The sequence below is a fragment of the Sminthopsis crassicaudata genome, chromosome 4 (assembly GCF_048593235.1).
Source record: "Sminthopsis crassicaudata isolate SCR6 chromosome 4, ASM4859323v1, whole genome shotgun sequence".
In the NCBI taxonomy this organism is placed as follows: Eukaryota; Metazoa; Chordata; class Mammalia; order Dasyuromorphia; family Dasyuridae; genus Sminthopsis; species Sminthopsis crassicaudata.
The window spans coordinates 331,733,541-331,753,179 of NC_133620.1; the positions used below are offsets into that span (position 1 = coordinate 331,733,541).

Genomic DNA, 19,639 nt, shown 5'->3' on the forward strand with positions numbered 1-19,639 from the left:
CCTAGAAACAAGCAATGCTCCCTTATGATGGGGCCTGAGCAATGTCTTCTTATGGCAGGCTGAGCCCTTCTTCCTCCTACCCTGGGGTTGAGTCTGAGAGGTAATCCAGCCAGGTCAAGCATTGTTTCAGGCATTGTTGCTACTTTTCTATGCTGAATCTATGCTACACAAGGGTCCCTTACTTAACCCTCACAAGAATTCCCAAGGAGAGAGTTACATTATATAAGAAAAAGCTTGGAAGATGTCTCTTCTTTTCAAACCTTAAAAATTGATCAAGCATCTCCTCCCAATCTTTGCTATCTTCAGCAAAGAAACCGGTGTACATTTGCCCCTTTTGTCTATTTCTCTAATTCCATGAAGCATGGGTTCCTAGAGAAAATCAGTTATTATTCTTTGAATTGCATTCCCCAGAAGCTTAAATTTTTAAAAAATGGCCCTACATAGTATAGTTCCCAATAGAAAAAGCAGCAAGCAATTCCTTCAGCACAATTAAGACAATTCCAAAATTCTAAACATTAAGGAGTTCTCAACTAGGGCCTACCATAACTGAGTCTAAACATTGCTATTGTTCCCAAATACAGAAATGAAGCAAATTCAACAATTGATGGTTTATAACATTTAGAATCTTTATTCCATAGTTTTTAAAGATGTAAGAAAACACTTAGATATATTCTTATTTGCCAAATTTCCAGAAAATTTATTCTTAATCTCATGGGGCAGTAGAGCATTCCATCAACATAGAGGAAACCCAGGGCTTACCTTTCTGTGTATTTTATTTTTGCCAACCACACCAAATTTCAAAAAGCAGGATTCACTCAAACAAACTAGTGCCTCAGATTCAGAATTGGAATAAAATGAAATATTTATAAAATATTCAACAGATATCAAATTGAGATTTCCATAACCTTAGCCTAGAAAAAAATATATTCATCAAGTATATATCAAGGATTAATTTGGGGAAAGTTTTTCTACCTCAGTGTTGGACATGTTGGTTGTCAGGTCAGAAGTCTGAAGGAGGGCCTTAATCTTTGTGCACAAGCTTTTGTACTTAGGACATCAGAAAACTATGCCAGAAATGCAAGCCTTGTTCTTCTAGCCCAGTTAAATTTCAATACTTTCTAAAAGAAAGTTGGTCTAACCTGCATGGAGTAAGATCTTATAATAATCCCTCTATCACACCAGCTCAATCTCACTTTAAAAAAAAAAAAAAAAAGGTCTAATCTCCCCAGTAGAAATGTCCTAATATAAAAGGGGAGGAGCCATTTACTTTTTCTTTTTCTGGGGCAGGGAAGTGATCACACACCCAGACTAAGTAAATTCTGGGCAATTTTCAAAGCCCTAATATATTCAAGCAACAATATATATATGTAGCTTGGATAGAAAAGGATGGTTCTGTGCCTTTGGTATGTTTCCCTCTTTCAGATACTTTTGTTGATGGATCCTCAATTGTATTAAATCCAGCAAGAAGAAATCTGTATATATATATGTATAGGTTCAAATGTGATGGTTGCACTATCCTTGAAGGAGAAAATAATTTGTTTGGTATTTTTGTTCTATTTTGACATTATATTATTCTCTTTTTTCATTTTCATTCTTAAACATCCTTAAGATAAGTATTATTAATTGGATATCTTGTCAAACTCTCTTTGAATTAGTTTCTACCTTCTGATACTTTTCTTCTTTTATGAAATATGGTTCATAATCACCCATCATCCTTAAAATACAGATAAGTTACTTCAACTATGGGTACTATTAACAACAAGCTCTCTCAATTTGTCAAGCAAGTCTAATTTCTACTTAAGGTTATTTCTGTGCTCTTTTGGTCTCATTGAAATGGCATTTAATTTACTTCTTATTTAACTTCTGGATAAAATTATTATAGTCAGCATCAAGAACAAGAATTCTGCATTAACATTCTTCAAAAACTTCTCTAAATAATTCAATGTTAGTTCTTTATAACTGCAAAGTACTTATTTTTCTCATTATTGTTTCTTCTTGGTTTTTGTTTATTTACAAATTCTGATCTTAATTCTAAATAGTTAAGGGACTCATATATAGATAGCTGACTCAGGGATAGCTTCTACATCAATAATTTATACATCTATCAGAAATGAACTATGAATCTCAATATTAAATTATATTCTACCATTTCTTATTCTTAGTAAAACTAGCTCTTCAACACTATCATGTAATTTAAATAATTTTATTACCAGAGAATGCTTAGTAGAAATAGAAGTAATAATAAGCTAGTGAGAAAAAAATAGCAATTCAACTATGACTGAGTTAAAGAAGATCTGGAATCTGCTTTTGTTCCTAACCTGGACAGTTTTTAGAAAACAACAATACCTTCTTTCAGAAACTGCCAGGGGACTGAAAGGTAGGACTCCTGTTCTCCCAGATAAGAGTTGGCAGAAAGGTGACTGCCCTCAATACTTAGGAGAACATTAACTCTCTGGAGTCAACTAGCAGCAAACATGCAAAGAGTATTCCAGCCCCATCCAACAAGGAAGAAGAGAAAGGAAGTTGCTGGGGGAAGAAAGATGAAAACATGCTAATGAGACAAACAGAATTTCTACAATATTGTGAGGACAACCAGTTACCATTGGAGTCAATATATGTCAATCAACAATTAGCACCTACTATGATCCAGTCTCTCTGCTAGGCATTGGGAATGCAAAGACAGAAATAAAACAGTACCTGTCTCTTTAATGTAAATGTTTTCCTTGAAATATCTACCTTGAATATCTGGTAATAATCTGTAATCTAGTAGTTTCCCATGGTTTAACTCTCTATTCTCTGCAGGTTAAACTTTGTAAAAAAATTCATGGAATTAGAAAGGGCCTTAAATATCACTAAATCCAACCTCATCATTTTTTTCTAATTAGGAAACTGAGGCCCAAATGATTTCCCTAAGATCATAAAGAAATAAATTACTGAATCAAAATTAGAACCAGACCCTCTGGCTCCAAATCCAATGTTCTTTTCTGTTCACTGAGTTTGCTTGTTTTTCTAATGTAAATTCTTATTCAGTTTCCAATACAACATAGAATACATCTAGATAATCCTTTCAAGTTTGCTCAAAGAAGCTCCATGAAGCACTATGTAATAGATACTAAAAGTATTATTATTATTATTATTATTATTATTATTATTATTATTATTATTATTATTATTATTATCAGAGGAGTTATGGTAGGGCCATGATCTAACAGGGCTTTCTCCTTTCCCTGAAACATGGGTTAAGGCAATTTTCTCCTGAAAGTCAACAAAATTGTCCTGTGGATTTTAATGGGGGATAGGAGAGGATGTGGTAGGGAGATAGAAAGACCCATCCACATGGAATCAAACTTGGCAAGTGTCCCAAGAGGTCATGAGTTGCCACACCTAGAACTACTGTCCAGATAAGATTTTTTGGGGGTGAGAAGGCCCATGTCTACCCAAGCTAAGTGCTAAAGTATCCTTGTTGAATATTTTATTTATGCTATGGCTAAAAAAGACTTCTTCTTATTAACTATTGAATGCCATAAGTCCTCATTTCATCCCAACATTAAACTTGAACTAACAAGGCCTGAGTCAAGGCCATTACTAATGGAAACTGTCCCATTATGCTTTGTCGTGTACATCTGGAATTCAATGTTCAAATCTAGGTATAAACTTTTATAAAAAATAAAGACAAGAATGAATCTCCAGAGAAGAGTAACCAGGCTTGTAAAGGGTCTTGAGATTACATCATATGAAAATTATATGAAAGAAGTGGGGATATTATAACTTGAAAGAAAACTTATGTCCACAAGTACTTAAATGACTATCATGTGGAAAAGAAGGTTTATTCTAACTCCAGTATACAAAGCTAAGAATATGGATGAAAACTCAAAAAAGGCATATTTACATTTGACAAAAGAAATCTTTCTAATAATTAACTCCATCACAAAGCAACTCTTATGTCTTAGGGCATAGTGACATAGAGGTCTTTAAGAAGTAGATGGTCAATCAGGTCTAATGATAGCCATTTCTAGGGCAGTAAAGTGGGGGAGGGAAGAAAAAAGATATTTACAGAATAATTTGTTATATATTTGAAAAGAATAGCAAGTTGTACATAGTAGATTTGAAGTTTCATATACAATCATTATTTTTATTATATTATGTTATGGAAATGATTGTTTTATTCCATAAAATAATAATAATTTTTAAAAGATGTTATCGAGGGGGAAGTCTCATGTTTCAAGGCAGGGAGATAACCCATGATTACCCCTTTTTTTGCTCTCTTGGCATCCCCACAATTTTAAGAGATCTTAAGGAAGGCATCTCTTGGTGCATTTATGGGAAAACATGGAAGAATCTCCCAAGATGAAAAGGTGGGAATAGGTTGAAATAGCCATGTTATATGAAATTTTCAAATTGATAAAATCAAAATTCAGTTAAAATAAACTATATAAGGGGATTTTGATCAGGTCCAGATTAAACTGGGTGAATTCTAAAGTCTTTCCTAATTCTGAGATTTTGCAACCTGCATTTTAAAGAAGAGAAAACACATTATCAAGGGCATCCTTGATGAGAAAATGAGAAAGAAGCAGGTTAATTTTGGGGAAAAAATATTCTACAACAGATCCTATGAAGGGTTCAGAGTATAAGAGCCTACTTATTGTTTGTTAACAACAAAAACTATTTGATTCAGTAGAGTAAAATTCTATCTTAGAAACTTACATGCAACAATGTTTCTTACTCATATCCAAAATCATACATTATTTTGGGGGATAGAAGAGGAAAGTGGGGCTAAGTGACTTGCCTAGGTTCACACAGCTAGTAAGTACCTGAGGACACATTTGAACTGATCTTTTTAATTCCAGAGCTGGTGCTCTATCCACCACATCATTTAGCCACCTCCACAATATTTCTTGAAATATGTGACAGGAGAGAAACTTTGTTCCATGACCTTCTGGTCACTTACAATAAGGAGGATAATAGATGCTTATCAAAGATGTTTGTCCCTGTCACAAGGGATGCTTATTGCAAAGTCTAAATAGAAGAGATGTTCCCTTCCCTCTAGATGGGGAGGTCCTCCAGATGTTTCTATTTGTAAATAACATTCTGCCTATTGCATTAAGCCTTGGAAGACTACAGAACTTCCTAAAAGAAAGATTCAATCACTTAAAAGAGTGAGATTTAACTATGCATACAAAAAAACAAGTGAATGAAAAATGTTTATTATTTAGAATATATGTGAAGAAAGCTTATGTTCCTCCAAGACCTATTATGCAATTGGATTGACAACCTGTATAACCAGTGAATGTATACTGGTTATACAGTATAAAACTGTATATTGTTATGTATAACAGTAAGGCAGAATAATGCAGATGTTCAATGGAGTGGTCCAGAATAAAGTAAAAGAAAAGAAGGTTATATTATATTTTGGAAATTGTGTAGATACTCCATGCTTCTTCTTGAGACAAAAATCCATTTTTTCCACTACTACATAGCAATAAGTCATAGAATGCTACAGCCTCCAAAGAATCGAAGTCATAGAATGCTACAGCCCCCAAAGAATTGAAGTCACAGGGCAACAGAGGGGGTGATATATTACTAAAGAAGAATTGTGTAGAAGTACTTTGAATGACATCATCAGATTTGTGACTATAAATGCATCAGTCATAACAAAGAGAAGAGACAGTTATCAGTGGATAGCAAATGTGTTTCCTTTATTTCTCTATAATGTCAAGAAATCTGGAAAGAGAGCCCTGTGTTTCTAGCCCCATTCCAAAGGCATAAGCTATGATGGAAGATTTATGGGAAAATGGACACAAGTCATTCATGATAAGAAACCTAAAACATTAGACACTGAATCCATATTCATAAGAGGAGTAACTGTGACACAGTGAGAAAAGCATGGGCTTCAGAGTCAGAAGACCTAATTTGAATTCTATCTTTGGCACTTACTACCATGTGATCTTGGGCAAGATATTTAAATACTAGGTTTCTTTTGTTTCTTTGTTTTACTTTGTATTTTTTCTCTAAAATGAGGTTACTTCTGTGTTCCTTTCAGCTATAGCTTCATGTTCAAAGTCTTGAATTAATTGTGAGAATCTGAGGATTTAGTAGAAAAATGGAGCGTCATATATATATATATATATATATATATATATATGTTTAGTGTGGTTATAATTGTGTGTTAAGAATTACCACACACATGTTTCTGTATGAATATGAAGATTTATGTGACTGAATTAAGCAAGTTAGATCAATAAGCATTTATTAAACACTTACTGAGTCCTTGGTACCAGAGATTTGAAGAAAGGTGCAAAACAGACCCTGTTCTCAAAGAGCACATAGTTAGTCCAAAAAGAGAGACAACTAGCAAACAACAACATATGAACAAGATACAGAGCAGATAAATTGGAGATAACCTTAGAAGGTACACAATTAGAGAAAGGACTGGAAAAAACTTATAGAAGTTGAAACTTTAGCTGAGACTGGAAGGATGCCAGAGAAATCAGGACTCAAGCATGAAAAGGGAGAAAATAATTACATGCCACATCTCTAAACAGGTGCCCATCACTCTTAGTATGTCTTCTCTTCTATACCTAAGTCAGCTCCTGTTCTGTCTCTATTAGGTATTAAACCCATTCTATAAGTGATGGAGAAGGAAAAATCCATGTTCTCCCAGTTATTTCCACCCCACTCTTTCCATTGGTGATCAGAGCATAAGGGCATCAAAAAGTAATGGGGTTGTAGCTTTTGGTTTTTTTTTTTCAAATAAATAAATAAAAATCAGTGCAAATAAACTCTCTTCCATGAGTAAATGCAGCAGCAGATCCCGAGGCTGGCATTGCTGGGATTTTTAAATAAATCATAGCTTGGAATTAGGGGGCAGGGGTGGGAAATGGGTGGTTTAGGTTTCCAAATTCCTCAGGAATGTAGTGGGGTGGGGGGAAGAGGAGGCAAAGCCCAAAGCATTTTACAAGTTCCAGAAGTAAGGTCCCCCCTACTCCTTCCCCCAACACATATACTTAACTTTTCTCTCCCTCTTTTTCTTTTCTTTTTTAATTTGAGGAGGTGCTGGGGAGGAGTCTGTGCTACCAATACCCTTAGGACTATACTACCAACCCCCCCTATGACCATCTGGGAGTGATTAGACTACAGACTTCAGGTAGCTCCCAGCCACACATGCAGCCCACATGACACCCCTAACTCCATATGCACAACTTCCCTTCTCCAAACAAACAGCTGCCCAGCTTGAGGAGGGAGGAAAAATACTTCCCTCATAGGAGCTACAGAGTAAAGCCAGATTATAAGCCTTACCCCAGCTCGACAGCCCCTTAGTTGCTCCCACCCAGCCCCCTCCACCACCTACAAAACTGTTGGGTGATGTGCCCAGGAAAAGAGAAAAGAAACTCAAATGTGTGATTACTATGTGGTTGGACAGAAGGGCCTGGGGGATTAAAGGTTTAAATAAATTAACATTGATTTTGGTTCTTAATTAGGATTATTTCCTGGGAATCTTTAAACCCAGTCCAGGCCTTTGTAATGCTAGGGGAATGCCCACCCAACCAGAGAGAGATCAGGCAGTTGGGAATAGTGTGTGTGGTTTGGGGGTGGGGAGAGGATTCCACTGTCCTTAAGGACAGAAAGAACCTTAAGTTAGGTAGAATAGTAGCCACCCAAGTGGTATGATTTGAAGGGTTCCAGAAAAGCCCTATTACCCCCTCCTAATATGGGCCCATTGGCTTATCCCTAAAATCTAAATTCTACCACTGGGAATTTATTTCTTTGGCCCAAGACTTTGTTCTCTATTAAAATATAAATACCACTCCCCTCCCCAATTTTAAACTTTATCAGTCATTAACACCTTAATGTGAATGTGTTTCTTGGATTTTTTCCAACAGAACAGCTGGATGAGAGCAGGTTTTAATAGAAAGGAGATGGAAGATGGTGGTAAGGATGCTGAACCTCAAATGAAAAAAGGGATATCAATAAGGAAGAAAGGATACTGAATTGGCTGGTAGGGAGATTACTAAAAACAAACAACAGTTAAGGCACCATTTTATATGGAAGAAGAAGAAGAAAAATCTGGTAGTTTCCAGTCAGCATTTCCTATTCTTCCATGAACACCCAATAGACCCACAGAGAGCCTAGAAGAGAGCTAAAGGTAGTGTCCCTCAGTACCAATTAACACTACACAAATAAATGTTCATTAAGGATTCATTACTATTTTCCTCCTAAACAAAGAGAGCATCTGATAACAATTCTAGTGAATTGTTCTGGGTTTTTTGTAGTCTAGGAAGAAATACAATTTTTCTCTTCCTCCGGACTTGTATCTTTCTGGTTAACTTGACTTTTGCTTTGGATGAGATAGAGGGAAGATAAGAATGAACAGGGCAATAGAGAGTTTGGTGATATAAGAAAAACTATTTTCACCCTCTCCCTGAAGTGTGTGAAGGTAGAAACTCTATACTTTAGATAAAAATAGCAGAATTCTGGGGCACCCATCTATCAGGGAAGAACCAGTAGACTTGAGGCAGGATTTTTTTTTTTAAATCTTGGCTAGCTACCTTGCAAACAGCAAGCTCTTAATAAATTTTTTAGATAAAGTTGCTGTTGTTGGTCTTCTTTCTATTCTGTTTAAAAACCTGAGGAAACAGATAAGAGAGCTTCCTAAAACCTTCTCCATGAAGGCAATTAACGGGATTTGTTACCAGTACTCTATCCTGGAAAAATGAATTATTAATGGAGTTGCAAGCCTCCATCTTTTTGGTCTCTTCTTTACAAACCCACTCTCTGTTTGGTCATTACCCTTCTCTCTTGCCCTGTAGATTTTTTTTACCCCTGGAAAGTCATCTGGAAACTGTCATCACCACCGTGATGGTTGGCAAATATCCCCCAAAGAGAGCCCAAACTGTACCACACACTGTGACTCATTTCTGGGTCAAGACCAAGAAGCAATTGAGGAAGGAGGGAGACAACTGACTTTGACAAAGGAGCAGAGTTTCATTGCCTTGGCTTTTCCAGACCTGTTGAGAGGATCTATGTACAATTTAGGGTTTGCAGACAGATGAAGAGTGAAATAGATGAAGCAGAGAGGCTGCTGAGTCTTGTTGCTTTTGCTCATTCCCTCTGCTAAACTTGTCCCTTTTAATCGAAGGGCAATGGTGTGTTCTGTCACATTAAGAGATCCTTAAGTTCCAGAGCAGTGAAAAGTATTTGGGGTGGGGATGAGGTAGAGAAGAACTATAGAATTCTAGAGCTGGAAGATATATTAGAGATCATTTAAGTTCAACTCCCTCAATTCACATATATAGAGATTGAAATCTAGAAACTGAGACTTGTCTAATAGCTAGTTTAGCTGGGACTAGAACTCAGATTTCTTTATCTTTTCTCTTGTACCATCCTACCATTGCACCATCTTATCTCTTCTACAATGTTGATGAGGACTTAAGGAATTAGGACGGAGGAGTTAAATCTAATTATTAGTCTCCAGTAATGTGTATTTGAATAAAGCTGTACACTTGGAGGGACAGATAGGTATTTAAGTGAATAGAGCCCTAATCTGGAGTCAAGAAGATCTGAGGTTAAAGCCATACTCATATACTTATTAGCTGTTTGATGCTTGACAAATCATTTAATTTCTACCTAATTTAAACCACTAAAGAGGACAATAGCGTGCCATTCTAGTATTTTTGCCATGAAAACTCCATGGACAGTGTGGTCCAAGAGATCATGAAGAGTTGGACATGACTGAACAACTATAAATTGATCTGCAAAGACAGGGTCATCCTCCAGATCAATTTCTCACTCTCATTTTCAACCCTTGCATTGCATACTTTAGGGGGATCATCTGTCTACCTTTGATGCTACAGATTCTGAAATCGGAGAGAGAATCAGAGGTGAATGAATTGGTTAACTGCAAAACCTATTTCCATCTTAACTTTGTGTATGTGTATGTGTCTATAGGTCTGTCTCTCTGTCTTTGGTTCTCTGTGTGTGTATGTGTGTCTGTATGTGTCTGTTTCTCTCTTTGTCTCTGTGTCTGTCTCAATGTCTCTCTGTGTCTCTCTTTCTTTCTGTAATATATTTCATATAAGACATTCTATAACACACACACACACACACACACACACACACACACACACTATATCAACTTATACACATCAGGAAGAGGTCATAGTCCCAATGTACTCCTGAGAAGTGTTCTCTGTGAAATGCAGAACCAAGTAGCAAATTTCTGTCCAGGGTACTCTGACCCCAGATACCCTCTGTCCTCAATGGAGTCCCAATTTCTATTTGCTAAGGGGGAATTCTCCATTCCATGGGATACAACTTTGTCCACAGAGCCTCAAACTCTTTATGGACACTAGTGGAAAATGTGTATTTAGAGGTTTTGAATTATTTACAAAGCTGTGGCCAATAAGGACGGAATGAATGTTTATCTGCACCATCTGTGGTCTTTGGGTGCTAAAATATACTCTCAAAAAGAAGTACATTAATTGGATTATTAGAACTAAAACTCTCTCCTCCATTCCCATCCCATCTCCTTTTAAACATCACTTCTATGAGGAAAGACTGGCTCACCAATTTACTGTTGAGTTGGTATTAATTGGTCCAGTTATTCTTGAAGGCAATATGGAATTATGCTAAGAAAATAATTGAAATGTCTATACTTTTTGACCTAGAGATTCTCATTAACAAGCATAAACATCAAAGAAGCCAATGATCAAAAGAAAGTTGTGATATACATCAAAACGCTTATGGAAGCACAAAGTAAAAGCCCATCCATTAGGGAATAGCTAAACAAGCTGTGATTCATGAATTTAATGAAATATTATTGTGCTATAAGAAAAACTGAATAAGAGAAATACAAAGAAGCTTGAGAAGGCAAAAGGGAGTAAGGAAAAGCAGAAAAACAATATCCATAATGACCTCAAAATGTAAATTGAAGGTACAAAAAAATTACTTAGCATTGTGAAATAATAAACCCCTAAGCTGAGTTATGAGAAGCAACCTCCCCACCTTTACACAAATTAAAAACTATGTTTGTGGAACCCCACAGCTAAACTTTTACTTTGGAGATGAACTTATTTTCTCTCTTTTTATTCTTTCTTATAGAAAAAGTCTCTCTAGGAGAGGGAGGGAAAAAAGCATATATTGGAAAAGAAAAATGACATAAAACCAAGAGATAAAAATTGATTTTAAAAGAAACTTAACTTCCTTCTTTTATTTACCTGACGGCTCCTTTTCAATTCTTCTCTAAAATACTTATTTCCCAAAGCTCTGTTCAAGGCCCTCTTCTTTTTTCTCTCTATATTCTCTGATTTGGTGATCTCATCAATTTCCATATGTTCATTATTTATCTCTATGTAAATGATTGATTGATTGATTTGTTCCGTCCTATCCTCCTTCCTCAGATACAATACTATATGACCAAATGCCTACTTGATATTTATAATCCGTTGTTCGAAAGTCATTAACATGTCCAAAACAGAAATAGTTATCATCTCTCTAAAACTCATGCCTCCTTGAGTTTCCCTGTTCCTAAAAAGGGCACTATCATCCTTCTAGTATTCAGCTTTGTAACATTGGTGTCATTCTTGATTCCTCTTTCTTAGTTACATCCAATTAATTGCAAAAATTTATAATTTTTTCCTCTTCCTTTCTCAATAGATCTCTCCACACATAAAGCCTATAAAGCTTTAAGTTCAAGCTTTCATCGCCTCTCACCTGAACTATTAACATATTCTTCTACTTGATCTCCCTGCCTCAATAATCTCCTCACTCCAATTCTTTCTCATCACTTGCCAAAGTGTTTTTCCTAAAACATAGGTCTGACCAAGTCAAAGTTGTTCAGTCATTTTTCAATCATGTGTGTTCATGTTCAGTGATGTTCCCATTTGAGGTTTTCTTAGCAAAGATACTTGAGTAGCTTGCCATTTCCATCTCCAGCTCATTTTATAGATAAGGAAGCTAAGGTACACAAGGTAAAATGACTTGCCCAAGGTCACACAGGTAGTAAGTGTCTGAGGCCAGATTTGAATTCAGGAAGATGAGTCTTTTTGATTCTAGAATTAGTGCCCAATTTACTATGTCATGAAAGTGCCCCTTATCACATCTCTACTCAATAAACTTCAATGGCTCCCATTTGTTCCAGGAGAAAACATAAACTACTCAGTTTAAAAGAAAGTCTTCTCAACCAGACTCTTTCCCATCTTCCCAGTCTTATAATAAATCATTTTCTTCCATAAATTCTATATTCTATCAATACTGGCTTTCTTGCTGCTTCTCACCTATATCTCCTAGTTTTCCACTGACTTCTCCCACACATAGAATACTTTCTTTAAAGTTGAGCACAAACTATTTCAAACCCTTCAGCCTTCCTCTCTAATTCTGCTTTCTATCTATTCTGTATCTATATTTTATACATTAGTTTGTGAGTATGCTATCTCCCCATTAAGAATGTGAGCTCGGTGTACCTAGGAATATATATATATTTTAATTTTTTCCTTTGTAGCTCCAGGCTTAACACAGAGTTTGACATGCAAGTGCTTAATAAATCTTTATTGGCTTATTGATCATTTACCCAGATATTTAAAACTAAAGTGGCCTTGCCCCTCTATATTATTTTTTTCATTTGTTTAATCAGTCATTCTCTGTTTTGCCATGACACATGAAACCTAATAGATATTCTATCCTGGTGATAAGCACTGAGAAATGCTGAGGAATACCAAAGGTAAATAATTTTTCTAAATAATAATTGTCTCAATTATGATAGGCCCGGACAAATCAGTTCCAATTGATCAGTAATTAATTGAAACAGTTACACCCAGCCAAAGAACTCTGGGAGATGACTATGAACCATTACATAGCATTCCCAATCCCTCTATTTTTGTCCACCTGCATTTGTTATTACCTTCATAATTGTACACTATTTCAAAGTCTGATTCTTTTTGTATAGCAAAATAACTGTATGGACATGTATATATTATATTTAACTTATGTTTTAACATGTTTAACATGTATTGATCAACCTGCCATCTGAGGGGGGGGGAAGGAAGGGGAAAATTGGAACAAAAGGTTTTGCAATTGTTGATGCTGGAAAATTACCCATGCATATGTCTTGTAAATAAAAATATATAATAAAAAAATAAAATAAATAATAATTCTCAAGTACAATTATATGTTGAGAAGTTGGAGAGAGATCCTCTGTGGAAGCATTCCCTGGGTTCAGGCAAAAATCTGAAAAGTAAATGAATATATTTTATAATAAGAAAAGTGATTTCAGTCCTTCCCCATTGTGAAAGGGAAAAGTGGAACCCTGTGTCTGTCTGGAAGGAATTTTAATGATTAAAAAAAAAAAAAGTTCAGGCCAGAACAGAGTAGGAACTAGATTTTCCACACCTTTTTTACCAGTACAATTTTCATCCCAGCAACCCACAACTTTTTACTTTAGTCTCATGAACAAAAGAAAATGAAAAGGGGGGTTAAGCTAAAATTTAAAATCAGATAAGTTTTGTTTATCTCCTTTATGAGAAATAGGGATGAATTGAGAGAGATTCTGAATCCAAATACCTTTAAAGCTGACACTGGTAAGAACATAAGAATAGAAGCATAAAAGTAATGCAGGAAAGTCTATCTTCCTGTACAGAAATTCCCAGTGGAAATGATCAAGGGCATTGCTTTGGCAATAGTACTTTTAGTTATAACTCATAAGAGACTAGTGACTCCTTAAAATATGCCAGCTAAAGATTGAAGAAATTTGTAGTGACTTTTTTTTTTTTTAACACAGGTTTCAAGATTCAATGATTTGGACAAAAAATGTTCCACAGTCCTTACTTAGAAGAAGGAAGACAAATGTGTTCTCTCATGTGAATTAAATATTTAATATATTTCATAAGCTTTAAAGTTATAGTATATCATTAGCTTTCCTCCTTTGGCTCTCTAGTAGAGTAGCAAAGATTTTAGAGTATCTGGGGTTTTTTGTTTGTTTTTGCTTGGAGGGAGCAGGGAGGTTCTCTGCAGACTACATTTGAAAAGGACATTTCCCCAAGGATTATGTTTGTTTCCCACTTTATTGGAAGGCAACATTCAAAGAAACACTCCCTAAAAGATTCCCCAGAATTCTGTCATAGATGACTCCAATGTTACCAGCTCCAAAGTTGGGAAGTCACTCACTTCCATATTGAAACTCTTTGATAACCCTCTGAGACCAAGTAGGGAGTCAATGAAAGAAATGAATCATTGTGAAAGTAATGTAGGGTGGCAATAAGACAGACAGTGCTGCATCCAGTCAAGACAGTAAATACAGTCAAGACATCCAAATCCAAAGCCCAAGATCTCAACAAAGGTGATGATGGCAGAGTGACTTCTTTAAATATATAAATCACAAGAGAAGGTGGAAAGAGGAGAGAATAAGTGTGGAATCTTTCATGCCTACCAGATGTATATTTCGGTACTTCCCGTTGTTAAATCCTTCCCTTCCATGTTTTTCAAAGAAAAATGAACAATTTTTAAAACTAGGGTTTTAGAAAGCTAGCCTAGATTTCTTTATTCACTCATCATCAAATATCCTCTACACACACACACATACACACATACGCATGCACACATCCGAGAGTTTAACAGAGAATGTACATTAGTCTATATTCGGCAGATATAAAATTAATTTTAATTATTATTGTTGTTTATAAGATCTCCCCCCTTTTTCAAGGATTTACAAAGATTTCTTGTTGCGTTGAAATGGTTAAAATTGCCCTTCCCCCAACTTTGAACCTTGAAGTGGGATTTTATGAAAGCAGGGTTAAAAGCACCTTCTAGCTAAGAAAGGCCAGCCTTTCCATCCACACCTACCACACTACTACCTCCAAGCAAACCCCTCAAAATCCCTGCTGCTTGTTTTACTAGTCTGATGGCTGTTCGTCCCTTGCCCCTTTGCTGCGGCAACAGAGACAAAGTAGCCTTGGGAAAAGAAGAAAAGGAAGAATAAGAAAGCAGCTCCGAGGCAAGAGCTATGGGGCAAAGCCAACCCAGGCTAAATACAGTTCCCTGTCCCACCTAGCCTACGTCGGGCAACTGAATTCAGCTTTATTAAGCTGAGCCAAACCACCTCTGGTTAAAACTGAGGGGGAAAAAAATTAAATGAATCCCAAAAATGTTGTCCTGGGATCATCCTTTCCTGCCTTTCCCCTAAATTCCCCCAAGAGTTTTAAGGATGAATTGGGGACGATTAAAAGAGAGACAAAGAGAAGGCCCCATAGTTAAGGACACGAATTTTCGGGAAGAAAGCCAACCACACTCTTTGGGGCTTTTCCTACCTCCTTCCTCTATTACTTGTAAACAAGAAAATGGTCCGTAGATTTTTCTTTGCCGCTTAACTCGCCCAACCAGACTGGCTCCTTGCCCTCTAAATATCCCGCAGTCTTCAATGCAATGCACACCGCGCACGCAGGCACGCAGCCTAGCTAGCCACTCTGCAATGATTCCAGTCTCCCAGCCCTAGCCCCCAACATACAAACAAGCACGCATACATAAGTACGTGTGCCCATTAGCATCTGAAAAATCTCCAAGGTTAGGGAAATGAAGTCCTCCCTTGAAAAACAAATTAAGCAGGAGTTTCTGTTCTACCAAATCTATATAACACCAATTTTAGCTGACTAACATCTGTTTCATCCTTATAAGTTTTTAAGAGTCTATTTCATAAAGGGAAATTAAAATATAGAAACACAACTTTGTACACAAGGTGTACAATGGTTTAAATACCAATAGTTTAAAACTGCATTAAGATGGGGGGAAGAAAGTCACTCTCTATGTATTGTTCTTATGGAGACTCTTCTTAGGTTGTGATGTGAAGCACACATACATATCATACGCAAAGATGACGTGTTCTTTCATTCAACAAATATTTACTGAGTGCCTACTACATTCTTTAAGATAGTGTGCCACTGTTTCCAGTCTCTATTTCTTCTCAGTCAAACGTGCATCCAAGAGATCACACTTACCTGTGGCTCTCACCTCAAAGGCTTCTTCCAAACTCATAGATAAAATTAAAAAAAAAAAAGCCCCGGCAAGACAAAAGAAAGAATTAATTACACTAGTTGGGTCTTTGTAAGCCAAAGGGCTTGCTGGCTGTTCTTCTTGGGATAAAAGACTGGCACAGTTCTTTGGAGGGGAAGGAAAAGAGGCCTTATTGACTTTTCACCTGTTCTGAAGACCCACAATAAATGCCCAAGACTAGAGGGATAGCTTATTGTCTGTTTAGGTGGAGAAAATTGCTAGTAAAACTTCTAGTTTAATTTCAAACAGAAAACTCAATAGTGGCTCCTCCATTTTATTAGCTTTTCCCAAATAGATCAATTTCATCCTGTCCTGATTTTCTGTCCTCCCAGAAAGAGAATAGAAAAATGCTTAGAGTAAGTGAAGGAGGTAGGAAAACACAAATAGGGGAGAAAGGTAAATAAAAGAGCTCCTAGAATTTGGTTTTCTAGGAATCTAGGCCAAACTGTCCTTCAGATCTAGCTGCCCATGTCACAGACTTTATACTGTCTATCTACAGCTATGATGTGTCCACTTAAAATCGTGGTACTCTTAAAAAAGAAAAATGGTCAAAAGATGATGGAGAGAACTACTTAAACTATAACAACAATACAGTTATTAAAGGTTATCTTAAAAACTACTTGGCTTCTCTTCAATACTATCACTCTACAATTCCTGGCCTGCTGCTTCTCAATCCTGTAAATACACACACACACACACACACACACACACACACACACACACACACCACATACACTATCACAACTTTCTAAGAACTGTCTACTGAAGGAATCTACTTTTTTTCTTTCTTAAATATCTCTTTTTTTCAGGTTTGTCTGTTGTTGTCTAAATCCAGGTGTCCTGATGTAGGAAACTTTGAGTAGGCACTAAAGAAGATGGGTCATTTGCCTTTGAGAATGGGTGACCTGGGAAAATTCAGGAATAATGTCATTGGAAAAGAAAACTGAATTTCTCTTGGAAACCTTTTCCTTTAAATGTAAGAACTAGTTGCCAAGTCTGCTCCATAGTCTTATCAATTTCTCCAGGAGAGGAAGCTTCTGACCAGCGCATTTGTGCCATGCAAATGGCAGGGAGGGCACTTGGAGTGCCCTTGGGGTGAGAACATCAATTTCACTATTTGGCTATGAATCAAACCTTGGACATTTCCTCTTTCATTATGGCCCCCAGACACCATTCATTCCTATCCACTCACCTCTCCATTCATTCCCATCTCAATCTCCCCTCCCGGTTTGGCCAGAAGAATTCAGAAAAGTTGGAGCTCAATAGGGAGAAAGACAATCAGGAAAGGGATAGAGACAGAGACACAGAGAGACAGACAGAGACAGAGGCAGGTACAAAGACAGATACCCAAAGAAAGAGAGAGCGACAAATCCAGAAGAAGAAAAAAAAAGCAGAAGCAAAGAGTCGGGAACACATAGAGACAAAACCAGAGACAGATGAAGAAACAGACATAGATATAGAACAAGAGACAGAATTAGAGGGAAGAAGAGGAGAAAGAAGAGGAGGATAGAGAGAGAGGAAAAAAGGAGAAAGAGAAAAAGAGAGAGTTGTCCACGAACTCCAAAAGATATAAATCACACACATCACCAAACTCCAGATTAAAACTCGAAACTTTCTTTCCCTTTCAAAGTTTTTCTAAAGTTCTCCTAGAAACGACGAATTCGCTCTTTTCTGAGCTTTTGGTGCCCCCTCTGGATGACAATAGGAATTGCATGATTTTTTTTTGTCTTTTTTTTTTTTAATTTAAGTCCGTCTGAAAGTTTACAATTAAGTTTCAAGAAGGTATGACTATATGCATATCGCAAATACACAAAAAGTGCATAAAGAACATTTACCGTTTTTGTAAAATAAGGGTACATAATACATAAAATTTAATGTAACATTGTATATAATATATAATATGTTGTATTGGGAACTACTCAGAGAAATGTTTTAAAATACTTTAAGGTCAGCGTCCACCTAGCTGCCATTGTGCTAGTGATTAATTGTAGAAATTAATATTTTAAAACTCTTCTATATATTCTAGCAATTTTTTTAAAAATCTGCTCACAGCTTGCAGTCTGCATGTATTCTAGTATTTTCTAGTTAGAAAAAAAAATCAATTACATTTATAATTCCCTCTTTCAAAACACAGGAATACACAATACAATTCCATCTCCCCACCCCCATCCTCCAGAAAGCTATATGCCCTATTTACATCCTACTTGCCAATTCAAACAGATGCAGATTCAAGTTGGTTGTATGGTAATTTTTTCAACACACAAACATAGTTACGCAGATGGTTAAGATTTTACTTTCTCTAGTGTCAAATAAGAATTATTTGAAAGTCATACCACTGTGGCCACATTGTGTTGAGCAAACATTTCTTTAAAAAAAAATTTTTTAAACTTTCTTTTAGAGAAGAGGAGCCAATTTTTTAAAAACCCTTCACGAGAAAAAAGATTTTTTTTTTCTTTTTAAGAAAACTATCAAACACTGCCAGCTATTTTCAAATTAAATTAGGAGAGACATTTTATGTACCGCTCGTAAATTCAACCTCCCCTCCAAAAAAGTCATCTAATTCCAAGTGAAAATGTCTAAGAGTGGGAAAAGAGGGTTGCGTGTGTAAAAATGACGAATTATTCCAAGTTATTCTTGTTTTGTGAAATTTTTAAGACGCAAATCCCACAGGACTTCTAAGACTGTTCATGTGTTCAACACCATCTCATAATCCATGTTATTTGACTTTAACTTCTTTGAGTATTTGTCTTTTAAAAACTTTCTGTAGCGAGAGACAACACTTTTTAAAAAATGTCTAAAAAGGCATTCCCCAACCTTTTTTATAGTAGAGCCCGAAGAGAGAAGAAAGTGAAAATGCCTAGCGTTCTTCTTAGACATAATGAAGGTACACTATAACTTGAGTAAAAAGAAGCGCTTTGGGGGCGTGGGGGGGGGGGGCGGGAATTCTTTATTTGGGTTGTTAGATGACAAACCTTTGACAAGCTGTCCCTCACTGCATCGTGGGTTAGGGGAGAGAGCTAGTTGAATCAGCTTTGAACGACGAGCAAGTCGTTCTCAGTTGAAAACAAATTTTATAGATGATGAGTCCTTCCTGTTAGAAGACCTGCGTATGGCTGTGCAATATAACCAAGAGTGAGGAAGGTGGGAAGCCGGTCCCGGTAGAAGTTTTAACGGCTTGTCAGAGATCAAGGCTACGTTTGCCATCTACCCAACCGCGTGGATGGGGTGGACGGGGCACGGAGAGGGTGGGGGTAGCGTCAAGCTCGAATTCCAGCGATGCCCAGCATTAGCTTAGTGGGCACTACCTGGGTTTGAAGTAGCAGCTCCGCAGCATATTTGACAAGCGACACCAACCACAGCGAAGCATGACACGTTAATCTATTTATGCTATTATTCCACAACGGAATAATCGCAGCCGTTAAATCACCAAACATTTTGCTACTTTATTTTTTTCCCCCCTAAACATATTCCGAGGCCAGCTCTAAGCGAATAATCTGTGTGAGACATTTGGAGCCACAGAGTCGCTTTCACCGGACGGTAAACTCCATCTACATCCTCGGTCGTCTGAAAACTTTTTTTTTAAGTCTGTCTAGACAAACACGCG

At 36.7% G+C, this 19,639-nt stretch overlaps 1 long non-coding RNA gene across 5 annotated transcripts in view; it reads right to left on the reverse strand.

The window, feature by feature from the left end:
* LOC141538810 (uncharacterized) overlaps nucleotides 1–15,884 on the reverse strand; it is a 181,964-nt gene extending 166,080 nt beyond the window's left edge. Inside the window, exon 1 of one of the 5 annotated variants that reach the window (XR_012481134.1) lies at nucleotides 15,297–15,884. This is a non-coding gene — a long non-coding RNA (uncharacterized LOC141538810). The remainder of the gene's footprint in view (nucleotides 1–15,296) is intronic. The other 4 variants (XR_012481135.1, XR_012481137.1, XR_012481138.1 and 1 more) reach the window with 4 other exon arrangements.
* Nucleotides 15,885–19,639: the final 3,755 nt, after the last annotated feature.